Source organism: Lathamus discolor, chromosome 3 (genome assembly GCF_037157495.1).
Source record: "Lathamus discolor isolate bLatDis1 chromosome 3, bLatDis1.hap1, whole genome shotgun sequence".
NCBI lineage: Eukaryota > Metazoa > Chordata > Aves > Psittaciformes > Psittacidae > Lathamus > Lathamus discolor.
The window spans coordinates 63,496,844-63,515,999 of record NC_088886.1 but is presented as its reverse complement, the minus strand read 5'-3'; the positions used below and the strand labels follow the sequence as shown (position 1 = coordinate 63,515,999).

The window sequence follows — 19,156 nt, the reverse complement described above, 5'->3', positions numbered from 1 at the left end:
TTCCCAAGGCTGCTTGGTGACATCAGTTTTGCCTGCCTGTGATTTCAGCAGTTTAACAGTCCCTTTTTCCCTTATTCCTGAGGGTACAGACAGGTTGTTGGTCTCCAGCTCTGGAACGCCATCTGTGTTTCTGCTCCCTGTGGGAGGCTGACAAACGTGGCACCTCTCCCCGTGCCTTCCCCCGGTCACTCTGAGCCCCGTCATTAAGCTCTGCCACAGAAATCTGTTTAGTCACAGAAGCAGATTGCTTCCACGAAGCACAGAGATGTAATTTGCCAGCACTTACACTACAATATTAAATACTCGCACGAAGCTCCTTCACCTTTTCAGTTCTTTATAGCAGAAAATACTTGGTGTGAAATCCTGCCTAGACAAGGGTCAATGATAAAATCTGCCTCAGCGACGGAGCAGCTTCTGCCCTTCCTATGGTGAGTGGTTTTATTGGGTTTGCGTTTAAAGCTGTTCCAATACATCAGTGCTTTCATTGCTGGTCTAGAGCACTTGGACACACGCAAAGCTGCTGCGGAGGGACAGCTAGGATTTAAGGACAGCCCTTGCTGGGATTTGCTTTCCCTTGGAAATGGATGGCTCCGAGGCAGAACACACTCCGAGTGCAGCCGTAAGCCACCACGCCTCACCCCAGGCTCCAGCCCGCTGTAGTTAATCATTAAATAATTCCCCTGGTGATGTTATCCGGTGCTGATAAATGACAGATTTCATTGTTTTGCCTGGAGCAGCTTTAAATTGTGTTAATTTCATCAAAGATTGACACTGGCTTTTATTTCCTTTTGCTCCCGTTGTGTCCTGTAAAGGCGCCGAGCGCCGCAGACTGCAGATTGCTCATAGAATTGGTACAATAGATTTTTCCTTTTTCCTCATATTTAGAGAAAAATTGTAATCAGAGCCTTGGAAATGCCAAGGACTTTTCGATCAATAAACTACTAATGAGAGTGTATTCAAAGAGGAATATGACCACAAATCCAATGGCTTTTAAAACAACCTGAGTGTTGACTGTGTTTGTTTTACATGTGATCTCAGAAAGATTTCTAATTTTATACAGCAGTGAATTTATTCCACCTCCAACACACGTTTCTGACACAGGGTTTTCTCCAAAACTGAAGATAAAATACATTATCCATCTTCCTGATGAGCCAAGCTATCGTTGGGCTGATTCTTTCTTTTGGCAATGGGAAAAAAAATACCCCAAGGTAGCCCTATTCTGTTGATGCAGAAGAAAAAGGCAGTTTTACATCAGTAGGATCTTGATCTTGATTTATGGCGAATTCCACCTATTTTGGAACAATGAACGTAACAGTTCGATGTGTATTGGATAAAGCACATGGAAAAAAACAGAGCTGTAATTTGCAACTACAAAACTGATATTAAGTATTTTCTGTACCAGCAACAACGTGACAGAGCACAATAGTCTGCTGTAGTAAACAAGGGGAGGTTTTGATCGTGCACTGTTGTAGCTCCCTGTGCAGAATGCTGGGTTTGACTAGGAAACAGTGAATAAAACTTCTTATCCCAACTAAGGCTCCATATCACAGCTGGTAGTTTTAATAGGGGCCTCTCTCAATAATTTCACTGGGGTACCTGGGCTTTGTTTTGGCAGCTTTTCATAATTGTGTTGGTGTATTCTCTTTTTAGGCACGTGGCATAATGCAGTCGAAACACTCACTTAAATGTGGATACAGATGAAATGTGTGAAAACACACTGCGAATGTGGATAGAAATGAAATGACACCGTAGGTCAGGTGTCCTGAGGCTCTGATTGTTGTTGACGGCCCTGACAAGCCTCATCTGGGATCTCCCAGCCCACCCATGGGCCGGGAGCACTATTTAAGCTCAGCCCTGGCTACTTTTCTTCTTTTAGAGCAGTGTTGTAGAGGGGTTGGTCTCTTGTTCATTGTCTCTTTATGCTGCTCATCTGCTCTCTGGTCTGTGCATGGACCTCCTGGCTTGGTGACAGCCTCTGGAATGTGTCTGATCCTGACCTATGGGCTCACCATCACGTTGGCCTTGGAGTTGTGTCAGCCCCTTGAGTTTGTCTAGTAGGAGCCTGTGGTTGAAGGTGCTCTGCTGTCCTCATCAGCTATTGTGGGACTGGCTCTGTCCTCGGCTCCCGTCTCCCTGCCCTGCTGGAAGAAGACATGGATTAGTCAAGGTAAATAAATCTGTTAATGAAGTTTACTTAACCTGGAGGAGCCTGCCCTGGACCATGTCTGTACCCCCTATTTTATATTAGAAGAATGGAATTTTTTAAGAGAATAAACAAGTAGCTACATTTAATATCCCAGAGCAATTGTTCTGCCCATGTCAGCTCATGTGAGCATGGGCTAGTATTCTGTATCTGCTTTTCAAGCCTTTGAGCCCCAGAAACATGGGTACAGGAACTGCAGTTCCCCCAGGGAAGCTTGAGCTGATGCAGAGCTGCTGTTGAGCTCTTGCTCTCAATTGGTCTCCTCTGTGGCCAAGGGGTGTTTGTGGTCATTGGGGCCCATCTGCTTGCTCACCTGATTGATCTCGTGTCTATCTGCTCCATGTGCAAACCCAAGTCATTGTTCAAGAGTTTTGTAAATCAAACCATGAGCCTCCTGATGTCCATGGCTGTGGTAAAAGTGATGGGGGTGGTGGTTGGGCACTGAAAAGAAGCTGGAGGGTTTGCCTCAGCTTGTTCTCTTCAGGACTGTGTGTTAGGCAATGAATGAGTTGATCCAAATCCCATGGAGGGTTTCCAAAGAAGAGCTATGGTGATCTGTAGCAGAATGGATCAGGTTAAAATTCCCCTGAATAAATACCCAGCTCTTGAGAAGCCTGTGGCACTACTTCAGACATTGAGCAGAACAACACAAATGTGTAGGCCATTTAAAGAAATGGAAGAGAAAAGCACTTTATGTTGTGAAATATGGACAACAGTGTCATCTATTTCACCTCTAAAGAATCTCCTTTTGTCCATCTTATTACTGGGTTTGATCCAGAGGAAGGCAGGAAAACTGCCTGTTCATGTCACGGATCACACTCAAGCTGTTCAACTCCATCAGATTTCCCAAAAAGTTTTAATTTCTCAGGAACTGTGGAAAAAAGTCTCTTTTTTTCCAGATAGAGTGAATTTGAGGGAGAAGCAAGTGTCTGCCTATCTGGGATAGGTGCAGTGTGTCCTTCAGGGTATCTGCAAGTGAATTTGGATGTGTCCAAAAGTAGTGTCACTGTGAAGGTAATAGAAGAACATGGGCTTCATCCCACAAAGCTGTAACCTGAAGCACTTGCCAGCTCAGACCATTTACATATGGGGTTAATGGGCATAATCTCTACATGTTTGCTTCCAACTGCTTTAAAGATTAAAACCCCAAACTTGTGGGTCCTTGCAAGCACTTTGAGGATAACACATTCTCATTTTGAAAGTCCTCTTGAAGGTACTGAGTGAGGGAAACAAAGGCAGGAAAACAAGCCTTTGGAAGCAAGGCAGAAAGTCACAGTGTTTGTTTCCTGATACATCTGGGATCTCGCCACCTTGAGAAGCAGACCTTTGAAGCAAAAATAGCAGGGCAATAAAACAATAATAGTAAAAGGCATTGGTGAGGCGCTTGAAAAACCTACATTTTACAGGAGTGTAATCATGATTTAAAAATACAAAAACACTGTGACTCAAGAGGGAGAGTGTGGGTGTTTGCTGGGGATGAGTCAAAAGAGAAGAAATCACAACTCCAGAAAGTGAATGCGAAAGCTGAAGCTCTGCGAGCAGAGCCTGCAAAAAGGCAGGCCAAATTTATGCGTTTGTTCCGCATCCAGAGTTCACCTCCATGCGATGCAGAAGTCATTGATTAACTGACATTAGATTGAAATGGGGCAATTAGACAGAGGGAAATGTCTACAGCATAAATTATACAGGAAAAGTGTCTGAGGAGAGCCTCCCCTTTGTCTTTAAGACTTGCCAGCTGTTCCTTTCCTGCCTTGTGATTTTTACCTTCTCAGATAAGCATATTCCTGTTCCCTAAATCAATCTGACGGAGCAGAGTTGGCTATACATCCCAGGGTACAGCTGTATGTCCAGATATGTTTGTAATAGGTCAGCCAGTGCAGTGGTAAAATAACAGTGAATCATATTAGCAGATGAGGAGGCTGGAAGGCAAATGATGCTGTGGAAGCACCTGCAGCAGACATTGCTGCACACTTCCATAGCTCTGATTTCTTGGAACACTTTGTCATGCGCTTAATCTGAAGCGTGTCCTTTGGTCCCCTTTGTAGTGGGTACTCAGCCTTATACAGTGTTGAAAGGTAATCACAGGAGTTAGAAATCCTGCTGGTTTCCACTGTAAATAGAAGTAAATCACTGATTCCTTGCAAAAAGCAAGTCTGGGCAGTTCTGTGTCTATGCTGGCTCGCTGATCTGGGCTTGAGACAGTGCAAGGCTTAATGTTGTGGGGTTTGGGCTTTTTTTCTGACAGTAACAATGAAAACTGAGGGTTTTCTTAAGAAATAAATTACTTTAAGACTACTCTTGTGGCTGTGGCAAGCATAGTGTGATCTGAAAACACCTTAGTAGTGAATTTAGCTTACTTCTAAACCAAACCAACTCTTTGCCATGGTTTTAAGGCATGGCATGAGCTTCCATTGCGTCTCATCACACTGCCTGATCAGCAGGTGTTTATGGGTCCCCCTTCAGTTGCGCACTTCTACAGAAGCACAGAGTTGTTGGAGATGAACAAAATGTGCCATTTCCACCTGCGCTTTTACAGCACATGCCCATTGACCAAGTTTAGATCTGACTGAACAGGGATGGTTGTGGCTATGGCAGCATGAGAAGACTCTGGGTTGTACCTTGCTCCCTGTGAGGCTGCGCTGAGCTCCTCAGCAGTGTGAAAGGCCGCCTGCCCTGATACATAGGGTCTCAGAGATGGGCATCCTTGGCAGTGCAGTGTGTACAGAGAGCATCTGGTGGCCTACAGCTGGTCATTTTGTCCAGAATAAGGAAAGAAAATCCACCTGTCTGAGCAACAGGAAAAGATGCAATGGCTGTGCTGTACAGTGATGTGTGCTGGGCTGTTGGAAGTAAACTGGGCATTAGGCACTGATCTTCCTTTTACTCGTGCTGGCAAGATTGATGCATGAGCTCTTCCACCATAGAATAATCCACAGTTTATAATGTGGCCAAGTGAAATGAACTGATCTTGTGTAAAGCTCGTGTCACTGTTTATGAAGTAGAGAGTATTTAGAATAGCTCTTGGCCACTGCAGACTGCAAGCATTCAGTCTTCTCTCCCTGTGTTGATGGCAAAATCTGACAGTGAACTTGACCTGGTGCTAGGTGCTGGATGACTTCTTTGAGTTTGCATTTAATATTCCATATGTTGCCCACGGAATTCCAGTGGTGGTTTCATCCATTCTTTTACAGTATTTTCCCTAAAAAGACTGTGTTTTTATTTCTTTGTAGTCCCATCATGGCACTGGCTCAGAGCCACCCGCATCTGATGGCATCTCCCCTCTCACCTGGAGCAGTCACTTCCTGACCCCAATTCCATTGGTAGGACCCCCTCGAGCATGGACTTGCACAGGGAGCAGGGGTTTATCATACTCAAGTTTAATGTGCAACACTGCTAAGCACAACCAAGCGAAAGGGAACCAGGTAAACAGTTACTGAGTGGTGTTTATATGGTTTTATGTTGGGCTTTATCTGACTTGTCAGACACCCACTTTGTACTTTACAGACACGTTTCCCAGCCTTCAAAAATGCAGATTTATGAGTTTGAAAATATTTTACCAAAGCTGAGAGCATTTAACATTCCATAATTGGGTTGGAGGGTTGCGCATATCTCACCCGGCCCAATCTGAAGGGAAAGGGAAATGCTTCCATTTTTCATCTATAGGCCGTGAAAATGTGAAGGCTGATTCTAACAACACATAAACCACAAGAGAAATGCAAACCAATACAGCCTCATAATATATGTGCTTGTTTTGTAATTTCCTGGTGGTAAGGAGTGTTTGTACAGCGCTGAAGTTAAAATATCTGAATATCACCCAGACAGCATGATGGTTTTGTACAATGCACTCCTTTATAAGTCATTTGAAATGAACCTGTCAGTCATCATTAATGGTCTGTGAAACCCTACCCCAAGCTGGTGCCAAGTCTCCTTCAGCACAGTTACATCATGATAAGCTCTGCTGTGTTCACAGTAAATCAGCGAGTTTCACAATGAAGCTACACGATAAGCTTTACCATATTGCACAGTAAATCACTGTGTTGAACAATTACACAATTAAGCCTCCTTAGTTTTTTCTTTATGGGAGCATCTCTCAGTAATGGATAAAAGTCGATATGAGTCTTTTTCTCCCCCTTCTATCACCTACCTCAAATACAATTTATGGGTGCTTCTTAAGGTTAGTGATAAGCCCATGGTGTTAGGCTTATATGCCTGCACGTGTGATATGATAGAGTTAATAAAGCACTGAGGAGCAGTGCACAAGAAGCCTAGAGAAATCTGAAGCCGCATATGAGGCGGGGTCAGTGATGGGAAGGGTATCCTTGGCTTTCAGTGGAGCTGTGCCAGTTTACACAAGCCAAGTCTTTGGTCTACAAGAAGACATGTACTAGAACTTCCTATTTATGCAGTGATTTGTGTTTGCTTTGCTCCATCTTGGTTTTCATTGTCCCATTCAATTTTTATTAGTCAACACTGCTATAAGCAGCATCTTCCCTTTTAAACTCTATTTTATCGATTCTTGTGGTTTACAGGACCATTTCTCTCCTTACCCCAGTTCCTCTTATGTGATTTAACCTGCTGCTCTTATTTGACAACTCCCAACTCAATCTATTCTTTACTCCATCCCAGATCTTCAGCTGTCTCCCAGACATCTCCACACTGATGTCCCCTTGTCCTCTAATGCCACAGGCTGGGACTTGAGCTTGCATTTCCTCAGGCTATTGCCCTGCCTGTCTGCATGGCTCAGACTTGTTTTGTGATGCCTTGGTTTCATCTCCTCCTCCCTCCCTATGTCTCACCGCTTCCTAGATACTTGCATAGCCTACTGCCAAGTGCTTCAAACATGCAGTTTGCATTCTCCTTGCTTGGCAGAGCCTCCAAAACTCCCACAACTACAGCCTTTGTGTGCCACTTCAGAACTGCACACCTTCTCATCTAATCTTGACAAGATGAAATAATAATAATAAAGGCTTCTGTTACCATTCCACTTGGGTCCCTTCAGGTGTATGAATTTTTGCAGTCAGGTTATAAGAGATGTCTGCTAAGAGATGTGTCTGCCTTTCAAAGAGCAGGGAGTTGTGTCTGCATTAATGCTGCCTCCATAAAGCACCATGTACTGAAAAGGGCTCTCACGTACACCAGAGCTGCAGGAGTGAAATCCCCATCTGCAGCACATCAGAAAAGCTCCAGTAACATCAAGGGATGCAGCTTGGGCCTGTGCTGGCTGAAGGTCTGCCCTTGAGTGGGGACTGTGTCATGTAAGCAAGGAGATGGCTAATGAGGCTATTTTACCTCTCATGGAAACCCACTGCAGATTCATAACACATTCAAGAGAGAATGTCACTGAAATGCGAAACCCAAGCACAGTGCTTTGTGTTTCCAGAACTACCCTTCCCCTTTGTTTTATTGATGAATGTATTGTTAAATACAACATTTTTGCATGAGGTTAAAGGTGCTGCTGTCTTCTAAACCCTAGTGTGAGGCATTACCCTCTATGTGTACATGAGAGCTGGTGGTGGTCAGCTCTCCTGTGTAGCGAAGTCATGAGGGAGTTCAGGTCTCTGCCAGCAAAGGTCTGTTGCACTTGCTGAGACAAAAGTGTGCCATTTTTATCTGCTCAAAGCCATGCTATTGTCTTATAGAAGTTCACTTGAGGTGGTTGGGAGGTTAGGAAGATGAGAAGTGGAATGTTTTCTAGTCTGCATGCAAGGCAGATCACTTACGGTATGCATTGCTAGTTTAAAAGCCCTCAAGAGGATGCTGCAGGGCTCTGATGTAGTAAGATATGTGCAAAATCAACATTTGCTGCCCTTATTTAAAATGTCATAAAGCTGGGATGTCTGCACTTTCTGCAGAAGCAGGCTGTGTAGTCTCCAAGAGGTATGTTTAGGTAGTATATTACAGCCCTTTTCCTCATATTCATCTGTTCTGTGGCCAAAATACAGATTAACTGCCATCTTGTAGCAAGTGAATATAGTGGCACATGCTGTAGTATGAGCATCCTCCAAACACAGCATAGGATGTATGTTCCTGTTATGTAGGAAAGGTGCCTTTGTGTTGGGATGCAGGAAACCTGCACTTCAGGTTCATGATGGATGTATGGGTAAAATATGATGGGGGAACCCAGAAGGCTCTCAAAGCTGAAATGGAATGAGGTTGTTGGGACAACTATCCAGCCCGTATATAAATCCTCATGTTGCAAGTGACATATATGTATTAAAACTAGCTTCTAAAGGCAGGCATTAATGAGTTAAGAGGCAAAGTTACTGAAGGGTTAAATACTTGAGGGCTGGGCATTTGAAGCTGTTGTTCCTGCCTTTTATAAGACTTGGAAGACATGCTTGAAGTTGTAAACTGCCTTGTCATCCCTGGAATCACATCTTCCAATGAGGAAGAAGTCTTTTTCCTGGAAAAACATGCACTCCCTGAGTCTTTTCAGATCCCATTTCTATTTGTGACAGTAGCTTTCTCAAGGAAAGGAGCAGAAGGTAGAACAGCATGCTGCTCCTGATTGTACATTTCTTAATATGCTTTAGGAATACACACACTGGCAACATTTTTTTTTTTACCAGAAAACGCCTCATTTTTCATGAAAGAATGACTTGTAGAAAAAAGCTTTGACTTTCTCATAGCTGTGTTTCATTAGGCATGTTTCACACTTTTCTAACATCACCTAAATGGCAAATAGTCCTGAGTAACATCTAGGAGAGCAAATAGCTTTAAATGCTTCATTTAGGTGAATTTAGCAATTTTGTTCTGTATATAAACTGTAAAGGTTTCCTTAGCTTAGCTCTTCCACTTGCCAGAGTACAGGTGTGTAGCTGTTGGGTGAGATCACGCCTAGACACATGCTCTGTGAGGCACTTCAACAAAACCAAACATTCTAGCTAAACGATGGTTTTAGTTACTTCAGAGACACTGTACTTGGGCACTACCAGCAGCAGGCAGGATTAGATTGTTTGGTAGTAATGGGGGGAAAGCACCTGATTTCATCACGTTTCCTATCAGCTATTGAAGAAGAGGAGCTGCAAGTGCTGAAAGGGATCTGAGTGAACACTAACTCCAAGGTAGCACTGGAAGTGATGTTCTGAGTATTTTAGTTAAATGTTTTTCCAAAAAGCCATCTTACAGCTTTGGTACTCCTTCCATGCCACTCCGGTACTCCTTCCATGCCACTTCTAGTGCGAGTTCCTTTGATGCAGAACAAAAGCACTAAGGAGTGAGGAAAGCCAAGACCCAAAAGATTCACATCAGTAGGCTTCCCAATGCAATCATACTGTATTTTCAAGCAATGATTTCTCTTGCTTCCCGATTACCCTTCCTTACTCTTCCTTTACCCTGATGGTTGAATTAACCAGTATACAAGTGCTTTTCTTCTCTGAATGTCCTTTAATTTGACAGCCTTGCAGCCTCAGTGCCCTCCTTTGCCAAATATTGCTTTTTCATAGACACGAGTTAATTCCTGTTGTATTGTGTGACAGGGTTGAGCACAGTGAAAGCCCAACTTCCAAGCTGCCTCATTTCTTTCCAGCCCCTAAGGAGTTCTGGATGTGCCAGTAAGAGCAGATAAAAACATCAGTGTGTTCCTTCTGTTTCCTTACTTCTGAACATTTTTCTCAGCTATATCCTAAAACATGGGGTGGGTTTTTTCATTTTATTTTCCTCACTCCTTGTCTCTTCCAGTTTCTTGCCATCTTCCCCATTTCTCACCTCCCCTATAGGAATGCAGTAGCCATGTATCTTCACTTAGACTCCTTGCTGCAATTTGTTTGCGTGGCCGGAAGGAAAGTATACTGTCACTCATGAGCCTTTACACCTGCCAAAGCTAATGAGCTAAGTTTGACCCTCATTCTGCTGTTTATTTAGAGCTTCACACTCCTAGCAGATTTCTAATGTCCCAAAGGAGCATCTGAGGTGTTACCACAAAGATTCCTATTAACAAAAAGTGTATTTAATATGCCTTTCCCTCTATAGCAGCTTCCAGTGTCTGAAGGGGGCTACAAGGATGCTGGAGAGGGACTCTTCATCAGGGACTGTAGCAACAGGACAGGGGGTGATGGGCTCAAACTGAAACAGGGGAAGTTCAGGTTAGATCTAAGGCAAAAGCTCTTCCCTGTGAGGGTGCTGAGGCGCTGGCACAGGGTGCCCAGAGAAGCTGTGGCTGCCCCATCCCTGGCAGTGTTCAAGGCCAGGTTGGACACAGGGGCTTGGAGCAACCTGCTCTAGTGTGAGGTGTCCCTGCCTGTGGTATGGGTTGGGACTGGGTGATCTCAGGGTCCTTTCCAACTTAAACCAGTCTGGGATTCTGTGATGTAACTACGATTGAATATATTCTATTTCATATCTAAATTGCATTTTTTTGCACTGCATATAGTTATAAAAGTTTCAAAAGTAGAAATAAAATAATGGCATTTTTACTGGCCACTGACACTTGAAAAGTTTATTCTGAGCAATGGAGGAAATGCAGCAACAACAGCTTCTACCCAGCCTGACCCTGGGGTCCTGTCCTTTTCTTTTTGGTGTATGTCCTCAATGCGTCCCTGATGGCAGTGATTTAACCCCTGAGTGATGGCTAACCGAGGTGGGATAGCTGGCATAATTCCATGATGACAAATAGGAAAAGGAGATGGGTGGTTGTACTAAAGGCATCAGGTGATTAGTGGTTGGTGGCATGATATTTGTAGTCTGATGAAAAAAGCACTCAAAAGACTAGACCCATGCTTCCCAAAGCTCTTGTCTGGCAGGAAGGGAGCTGAGTTACTCGTGGGGAGCTGCTGACTGGATACAAGAGGAGAATGTTTCACAATGAGAACAATCAGCCATTGGAATGTTATCCGATGGGAAGCGGTGGATTCCCCAGCACTGGACATTGTTCAGATTCAGCTGGACAGGGTGCTGGGTTGTCCCATCTAGGTCATGTTTTGCCTGGAAAGGTTGGAAGAGCTGATCCCTGAGGTCCCTTCCACCTGGGATTCTGTGATTCCATGAGGAGGTGCCAGTGGTGCACCCTTGGACCTTCGCCATGTCTGGGTCCATGGTGGAGGTCAGGAGTGCTGTCAGTGCCACCCTGCAGAGGCAGGCTGATGCTCACCAGGGGTGCTTTTCCCTCTGAGGACAGCCTGTTATTTGACAAGTAATTTGCAGATTAAGGCCTAGACAACCCATAGAGCCTTTCAAAAGCTCCACAACCCCTCTGAGCCAGCGCGTTGTATTTATCTCTTAAGGAACCTTGTCATTAGGCTCAAATTAAAAACGATCTGTCAGTTTCTATTAATAATTAATGCTGAAATGTTAGCACTTTGAAAGACTGTTTCAAGTGCAACACACCCCATTTAATGCTGAGCAGTTTTATATTTACAGTAATTCCACCTTTCATCCCTTAATGTCAACTTCTAAATCTTTAATGCTTTAATCACACTTCTTATTTTGATATCCCAAGCGAGCTGTTCGAACCTGCGTCCGCTCCCTTTCGATAAGGTGCGCATTTTAGACTGGAAGGTTAGTCAGCAGCACTTGTTAATTATTAAGGAAAACAAAATGCTACTGCTGGAAAATTATGTTTGTTCCCAGCAGTATGTGTTACCTTTAATCTGTACTGACAAGAAGCAAGAGGAATCATAAAATAATCAGAGGAGCCAGGAGAGAGGATTGTTTGTGAAGAACATTACCCAGCAGAAATGTAGACAGCCTTGATTTGATTCCATAAATGAACCTAATTACTGGGTAATGTATTGTTTTATGGAAATGACATAGTTGGGAAATATGGAGTTAAAAGAAGGCTCTGTCAATTGGAACGCAGATTATTTCTGCTTTCGAGTTGTGCTCCCTATAGCATGTTCCTGGACAGCACTGACTGACTGAGAGCTTCTGTCATCTTCACTAAAAGAAATCCCCCAACCTGCAGCATATGTCTGAGGCAAGGTCTTTACTGTAACCTTCCCATAATGAATAGGGAAGAATTCTGCAGGGAAACAGCTGCCTCCATGTGCAGCAGAGTTCTTACAGTTCTTGCTTTGTCTCCCTGTATGTATCCCGGAATACAATAAGAGAAATACTTGGAATTTTCTTAACTGCCGGGCAGTTAATGGCTATCCTGAAGACACCAGAAAATGCGCTTCAGTGGCTTGCAAAGGAAAGAGACAATTTTGAATGTGTGGTTATAAAACACATCATTCCAATTTGTTTGGGTTTTCCTTGCTGTTTCAGCACTTATCCTTGAAATGAGATGTATAAATAGTTCATGGTATTTGTAACCAGGTTTACATTACATTAATGGGTTACAGAGGGATATTAAACTCTAACCTACATTTTAATTACTGAGAATGAGACTTTTTATCTTGCACCTGGCAGATTCATGTGTTCTGATGTATTGCTACCCATTTACACTATGAGTTTGTTACTCAGGCACATGTTTTCTGGGATAGATGCTGAAGACTAATCCGGTTGCTCCTATCTGCTTCCACTGGTGCTGTTGTATGGAGCAGGCAGATAGTTCCCTTGTAACAGACACCTCAGCTTGCCCTTTCCTCTGCAGACACTGATGTATGTTGCTCTGGAGGGTATCTGCTACGGCCTTTGCGCCCCCTTAGTGATGAGCCCCCTTAGTGATAGCCCCCATAAGGCTGTCTATGGGGCCATATCATATGTACCTTTCAGCAGTAAGATACCAAGATGACCATTCTTTAATAATAAGTGTTATTTCTTTTATTCCCCCTGCATCCTGAAGCATGTACTCCTTTTCTTTCACCTTTTGTGGGCAAATTTCTCACCCATGAAAGGCTCTCCTTTGGCTTTGCACTGGTAGCAAAGAGTTCAACTTGCAGCAAATAGTACCTTACTGCATGAATATCCATTTGGAGTCAGGGGACTGTTAGACTGAGACACTTCAAAACATCTCCATCCTCTCTGGCCTGGCCATTCCCTCCCAAGCAAGCAGAGTACTATGTTAATAGGTGGTATTTTGCACCTATTTCACCCAAGTGCTAGTGAAAGCATGATGTGCAAAGTGGTGAAGGATCCAGGCTGGATAATGACCAATTCTAGCACATTTCCACCTCAGATGCATGTATATCAGTAAGACTTAACTGGAATAAAAGATGGTAGGATTTTCTCAGCCTCAGAACTTTTGCTTGTATTATCAGCTCTCAGCAATATTATCTGCTTTTATCAGGCTCCCATTGACTGGGCTTTTTTCTAATTACATGAAGAGTGGATGAAGTCCTATTAAGTTGTCTGTGACTAGGAAAAGAATTACTGCACTGCTACTTTCAATCCTCAGTGGCTTGTAAAAAATAAAGGCATTCAGAGTTTAGTGAACCTCTACCTTGCACATCAAAACAGAAAGAGGAAAATTCCTGCTGTTACATTATCATGCAAGCATCCAATTCCATCCTTCCACACTGTGGAGACATGCACAACATGCAGGAAAGTCTTAAATATCTTTGTTAAGACGCCCAACAGGACAACCCAAAAGGATGTGTAACTTACGTGTATTGTTCATTACAAACGTGATTAGTGTGTGTATATAGAATAGATGTGTTATTAAAGCACAGTGGGCTCTTCGAAGTTTTCAAGTTTGTTATGGATTGATTTATTCATGAAATGCTTTGTTTCTATGACAACTTTATTGGTTTGCCTGTGGTCTAAATACATATAGGCATGGCAGGAATTCCACAGTACAAAACAAATTACACACTACCACCTGAATGGCTTGGTGCCCTTAGGGAATGTACAGAAATAGTCCACAATGAGGGCAGAAATCACCATAGACTTTGCCAGTATGAGAAGGCTTGCTTAATAAAGAAAAATGCTTAAAGGTCCTACACAGCTTCTAGCTCTGCGATAAAAGGGGAGGGATGGAAAGGAAGAAAGGAGTCTGGCAGGAAAACATAAAAGGCACCCAAACCCCAACTGCAGAGATAGTAGCATATTCAAGAAAAAGCCACAGATCAAACACCGGCACTCTCTCCCACAAATAATAGAGCTTGGGAGAAGCTATTAATATTCATAACAGGTCTAGAGCTACAAAAGAAACTGGAGAGCTATTGTTTAGTAAGAAATTAGTGTGAAAGTGTAGGGCATTAGTTGATAAAAGGATAGGGAGGCTCACTGGGACAACACAAAATGGGATCAGAGCTGAAAGTCAATAAGTGGATCAAATGACAAAAGGACAAATTCTAGAATACAAGAGTAATAATTAAGACAAGGGCTCGGAAGATGACAACTGTTATGGAGGTCTGAGACCTAAACAAGGTAATAACATGTTTTAAAGTACAATAAGTGCAATATAACAGGGTTTCTGTGACTGATCCCCATGACTTTAGCATCTTAAATTATGTTAAAATCATGGTGCTTTGGCTGCTTCTGTCCTGTGTGCTACAAAGCTCCTTAGGAAATGAGAAGCAAGACCAGGGGAGTTTGTGAAACAGGCTCTCCTGCTCCATCACCCACAATCTATGTGCTATTCAAAGCCATAAACATCAGAAGAAGCTGAGAACACGCTTCCATTGCAAAAGCAAGTTTTCTGGCAGTGTTTTTAAATCTAAACAAAGCTGCCCTGCATTTTGGATTGCATGGAGCAAATGTGCATGGGAATTTCAAAGGGAGGAAGAATCACTGAGCATCCTCTGCCTAGCCTGAAAGCCAGCATGCAAATACCTTCCATTAGAGAAATCCAGGGCAAATGCAAGGCTTTGCTTGGTAACCACACTGCCCCACCAGCTCTTCTGCCTCCATGGGGGTCCTGTGCTGTGTTGGAGGTGATAATCCTTCCATGCTCACTTGGCTCAGAGCAATAGCTTGGATGTTGGGGTGTTGTTCGTTGAAGTGGTGCTGATTCCACCCCTTAGCATGGAGTGTGCAGAGCCTCGGGGGTATGATGGGTACATCTGGCAGCAGAATAGGCTTAAGGATGCAGTTGCCTCCCTCGTGCTGCAGTGAAGCCAAGCTGCAAAGCCAACAGGGTTCAGTCACTAAGATTTGGCTTAATAATGAGTTCCAGATGGTGCTTCAGCCAAATAACCTTTTCTTATTCATTAACTAGGTAAACTCTGAAAGGCAACCAGGCTGACACTAACAACAGCGACATGAGAGCCAGGGTCCTGAGTCCAGAAAGCACAGGGAGAAGAAAACAAAGGTAGTGAGATGTGAAGCCGTGCATGGCTCTGTGCTGGGCAGGCACTGCCACTCTCTAAGTGCCTGAGCCTTTTGACTAATGTGACATGGAAGCACTAATAAAATAAAAAGCTTCTCCAATTAGTGCATACTCTCTATTATTTCTGACTTGTGTTCTGACCCGGTCCCTTCCATACTCCTAATTGCCTGTGCTGCACTAAGTGACATCGCCTTCCATGCACTTTGAGCCATAGTCTCCTGCAAACGAATTATCTGTCTCAGCCTCCATGATTGATCTGAAATGGCTCTTACTGCAGATGTATATTTACAGCCTATGGAATATTTACAGGGATAGGCTTCAGAGGGAGGGAATGGTTACCTCTTTGGACAGAGAGCCTTATCCTCAGCTGGGCATCCTTTGGTGTCTTGCTTGCTTCGCATGTATATTCAAATTGACATGTATTTTTCAGAGTGATCCCAGAGCAAATCATTATACACATGCCGCTTGTAGTTACAATGGGCAAGAGAAAGGGTTTGCTGTTGTCATTCTGTTCACTGACTGCTCTCCTGCCTTTGTGAGAGCCTCACATAAATAAAGGAAGTATTGGCAGTGGCATTCTTGTGCATTCTCAAAGAAAACCTGAACCAGAAAGCTAGAAAATAGCTTTAGATTATTTCTTTTTCATGATATCAGAGACGTTTTTGTGCTGCTTTAGACATTTTTGGTGCCTTTTGGGGACACTTCTAGCTGCTAGGTATTTTGGCCTTTTCTGTAGACAAAAAGGTCTACCTACCAAATCTCTCAATTAAGGTTTCTTTCCCCACCTTATTTTAACATGCTCCTTGCTTGAGGGGCATTAAAACTTCAAGTGACCTCTTGTTTTGGATGAAGTATGGCCATGTCCCAGATCTGCTGTTCATAGTAAGCAATGGAACATCAAGTCTAGCAGTTATCAACAAGAAAGCCATCTTTACCTCATGGGTTTTTCTAGGCTGGAAATTAGCCTTGGGAGAGAAAGGAGAGTTGACATCAGTCAAGTAGCTCCTGACTGCACCAGACCTCTGGAGTTTGAGAAACTGAAGCCCTTGCTGCTGTGCTGAAAGAAAATGGGGTTTGGTTGGTTTTTCTTTTTGCCTCAGTTTCAGCATGTAGTTTCATGGTTGTTCTTTCTGTTATTTAATTTTTCTTACTAGCTTAACCCTTCTCTGGTATGAGTAATACATTTTCAATTCAGCTTTGGTTCGAAGAAAGTACGTAGGCTGGACAGGGTGCCAGTGTATCCCTCAAGGCTGACTTAAACTAAGGCAAGGAGCCAACAGTAGTGCTAAATCTCCCTTAATGGACCGGTGGAGGCTTCACTCAGCACTTCTGAAGGATTTTCTGGCTTTCCAGCACTGTTCCCAAGAACCACAGCAGAGAAGGAGGGATGGTGAGAGACAGCAGGGTGAGGATGCTGCTTTGCACCAGGTATTTGGCTGCCAGAACAACCCCAGGAGCCAAGGTACGTGGCCAGAGCCATCTGGTGTTGGACCCAAGGGAGATGGGCAGCCCAGCAGTGCAGTGGATCTCCAGCAGCCAAGTGAGTTTATGGTTCACATATGGTATCATCAAAATAGTTCTGGTTGTACCACTTCACTGCTCCTGGTACCCAGTGCATGTGTTTCAGTAAAGAGTATCTTTTAACAGACCCAGTTGGCAGTGAATTTACAAACACTTTCCAGAAGTCCTTCCTTCCTCCCTTCCGTCTTGTGAATGCTTTTAGGGTTCTATTTGAATGTTATCTGAGCTGCATAGGAAAATGTCATAGTTCATCCTGTAACTAACCACAATATTTAATTATTTAGTGATGGCCATAAAACAAGTGTAACAAAGGGAAAACTGCTCTGAACTTTCTTGACACTGTATTCAGCAAATATTGCTCTTTATCTGACATGCCATCATTTACTCGCTCAGCCCTCGGAGAACAGCGGGATGGCTGGACTATCGATAGTGCAGAAGAAAAATCATAGCAAGGAAAGTAAATTCTGACATTTTGAAACTAATGGTGTAGTTCGTCGATGCCTCATATTCAATAAGAAATCTAGAGGGAAGAGCTTAATGCACCTCTTAAAATCTCCGTTGCAGTTCTAGACTGTGCGATGTCATATTTATGTATGTATAAGGATGTCGTATGATCTGATGTGATGAGCTTATGCAGACAATACACATTCAGATGCTTAATAAAACTGCTTCTGTTCACTGCCTCTCAGGGGCTGGGCTTGCATGTGTCTGCGTATACATGCATACAGAAGGGTTATGAACAGATACCCTCTTTCATTAAGCAAGTGACATTTTCGTGCTGGTGCAGCATCTATCTGTCTTCTTTCTGGCAAAGCTGTGTGCCTTTCAGTCAGCATCTGACTAAAGATCAATGAGAGAAAGCTTTTTGAAGGCGCTTTCAGGTCCTGCGGCAAGGGAGATGATCAGAAAGCTGCCATAAGCTTTGGACCCACTTGACAAATGAGGAACTATTTTGGCGCTCTGTAAACTGCTGTCACATCAGTTAGAAACACTAATTAGAACTACTTTGCTGTTGAAAGTGTCCAGTGCATTAAATACCACTTCTGCTTATTGCAATTAGCTTATCCATTGACTTACACTTCATACCCACAAGACTATCAAAGATGGAAATGCATAAGGGAGGGTTTAATAATTGATGAGGGAAATTAGAACTGAATGGCAGAGTTTTTGCCTGCTACCCTTTGACCTTCTCTTCTTGCAGGCCATGAAGCTCACATGTGAAATGAGCTCCTCTGTTTTGTCTGGCTGGACAAGAGTCACCATCCAAAGACGCCTAGGTATGCAAGCATCGGTTTGACAGCTTTGACTCAGTGATGTGGAGATCAAGTGATGTGGGTTGCTTCAGAGAAGGAACTGGACATCCTGGTACACAGTGTGTAAAGCAAGATAATTTTATGCTCTCCCTATATTGCTATCCAGAATGATTCTTACTATTGACAAAGCATCAAGACTTTCTTAACTAAACTATACCATGTGGGGTTCAGAAGAGGGGGTTGCGAGTTTTAACGTGCTTTTTTTTCTTCACAGGGCGCATTAGTAGGGGACAGAATCTAGTAAAAACAAAAAGCTAAGTTGTTTGTAGAGACTGACAACTTCCTAGTTTTGTTTTAGAGTTCAATTGTGAGTCTGTAGTATTTCAACATGCCTTAGGAACAAGGAAAGGAAGCAAAAATGTTCTCATGCCACAAGACAGCAGTGGCCCAGCCATTAAGGATGCTCTAATTCTACATTGTACACAGATGGCTTTAGCTGAGAGGAAAGAATATAGCTCTAAATAGCTGGCTTGCAATCTAGCACACAATATAGTCGTGAGGCTGCATTCCTCCCCTGCACTTGTTACCTTGGTCTAGGCACTTACTCTTTCTGCTCAGGTTCCCATTGATAACGGTAGTCTTAGTTTAGTTGCCAGGGTGCTAAGGAAGAGCAGGGTTTGTAATTTGGCTTAAATATGAGATAGCAATCTTACCACCACTTGTATTTCTTAAGAGCTGGAATGATTGTCTCCTTCAGTGATATTTTTTGTTCTTAAATCTTGTTTTGCTCTCTGAGACTAGCTCAAAGAGTGCCTGTGTTCTGCTCCTCAGATATCAGTAACTTGGGATTGTAATGCACATTTTAAAGAAGCAGACGGGAAAGATAGAGCTGCAATGGGACAATTTCATCTGAATGCTCTTAAAAATCGCCATTAATGATCTGATTGAGTACAAGAAACTTCCCGTTTTCCAATTCCTAAATACTTTTAACAAAGGCATAAACGTACATACACTCACCCAAATGCCAGT

At 43.2% G+C, this 19,156-nt stretch overlaps 1 long non-coding RNA gene across 1 annotated transcript in view; it reads left to right on the top strand.

The window, feature by feature from the left end:
* The first annotated feature begins 1,892 nt into the window (after positions 1-1,892).
* Positions 1,893-19,156, top strand: part of LOC136011023 (uncharacterized) — a 32,631-nt gene continuing 15,367 nt past the window's right edge. Inside the window, exon 1 of the long non-coding RNA XR_010611150.1 lies at positions 1,893-2,167. This is a non-coding gene — a long non-coding RNA (uncharacterized LOC136011023). The remainder of the gene's footprint in view (positions 2,168-19,156) is intronic.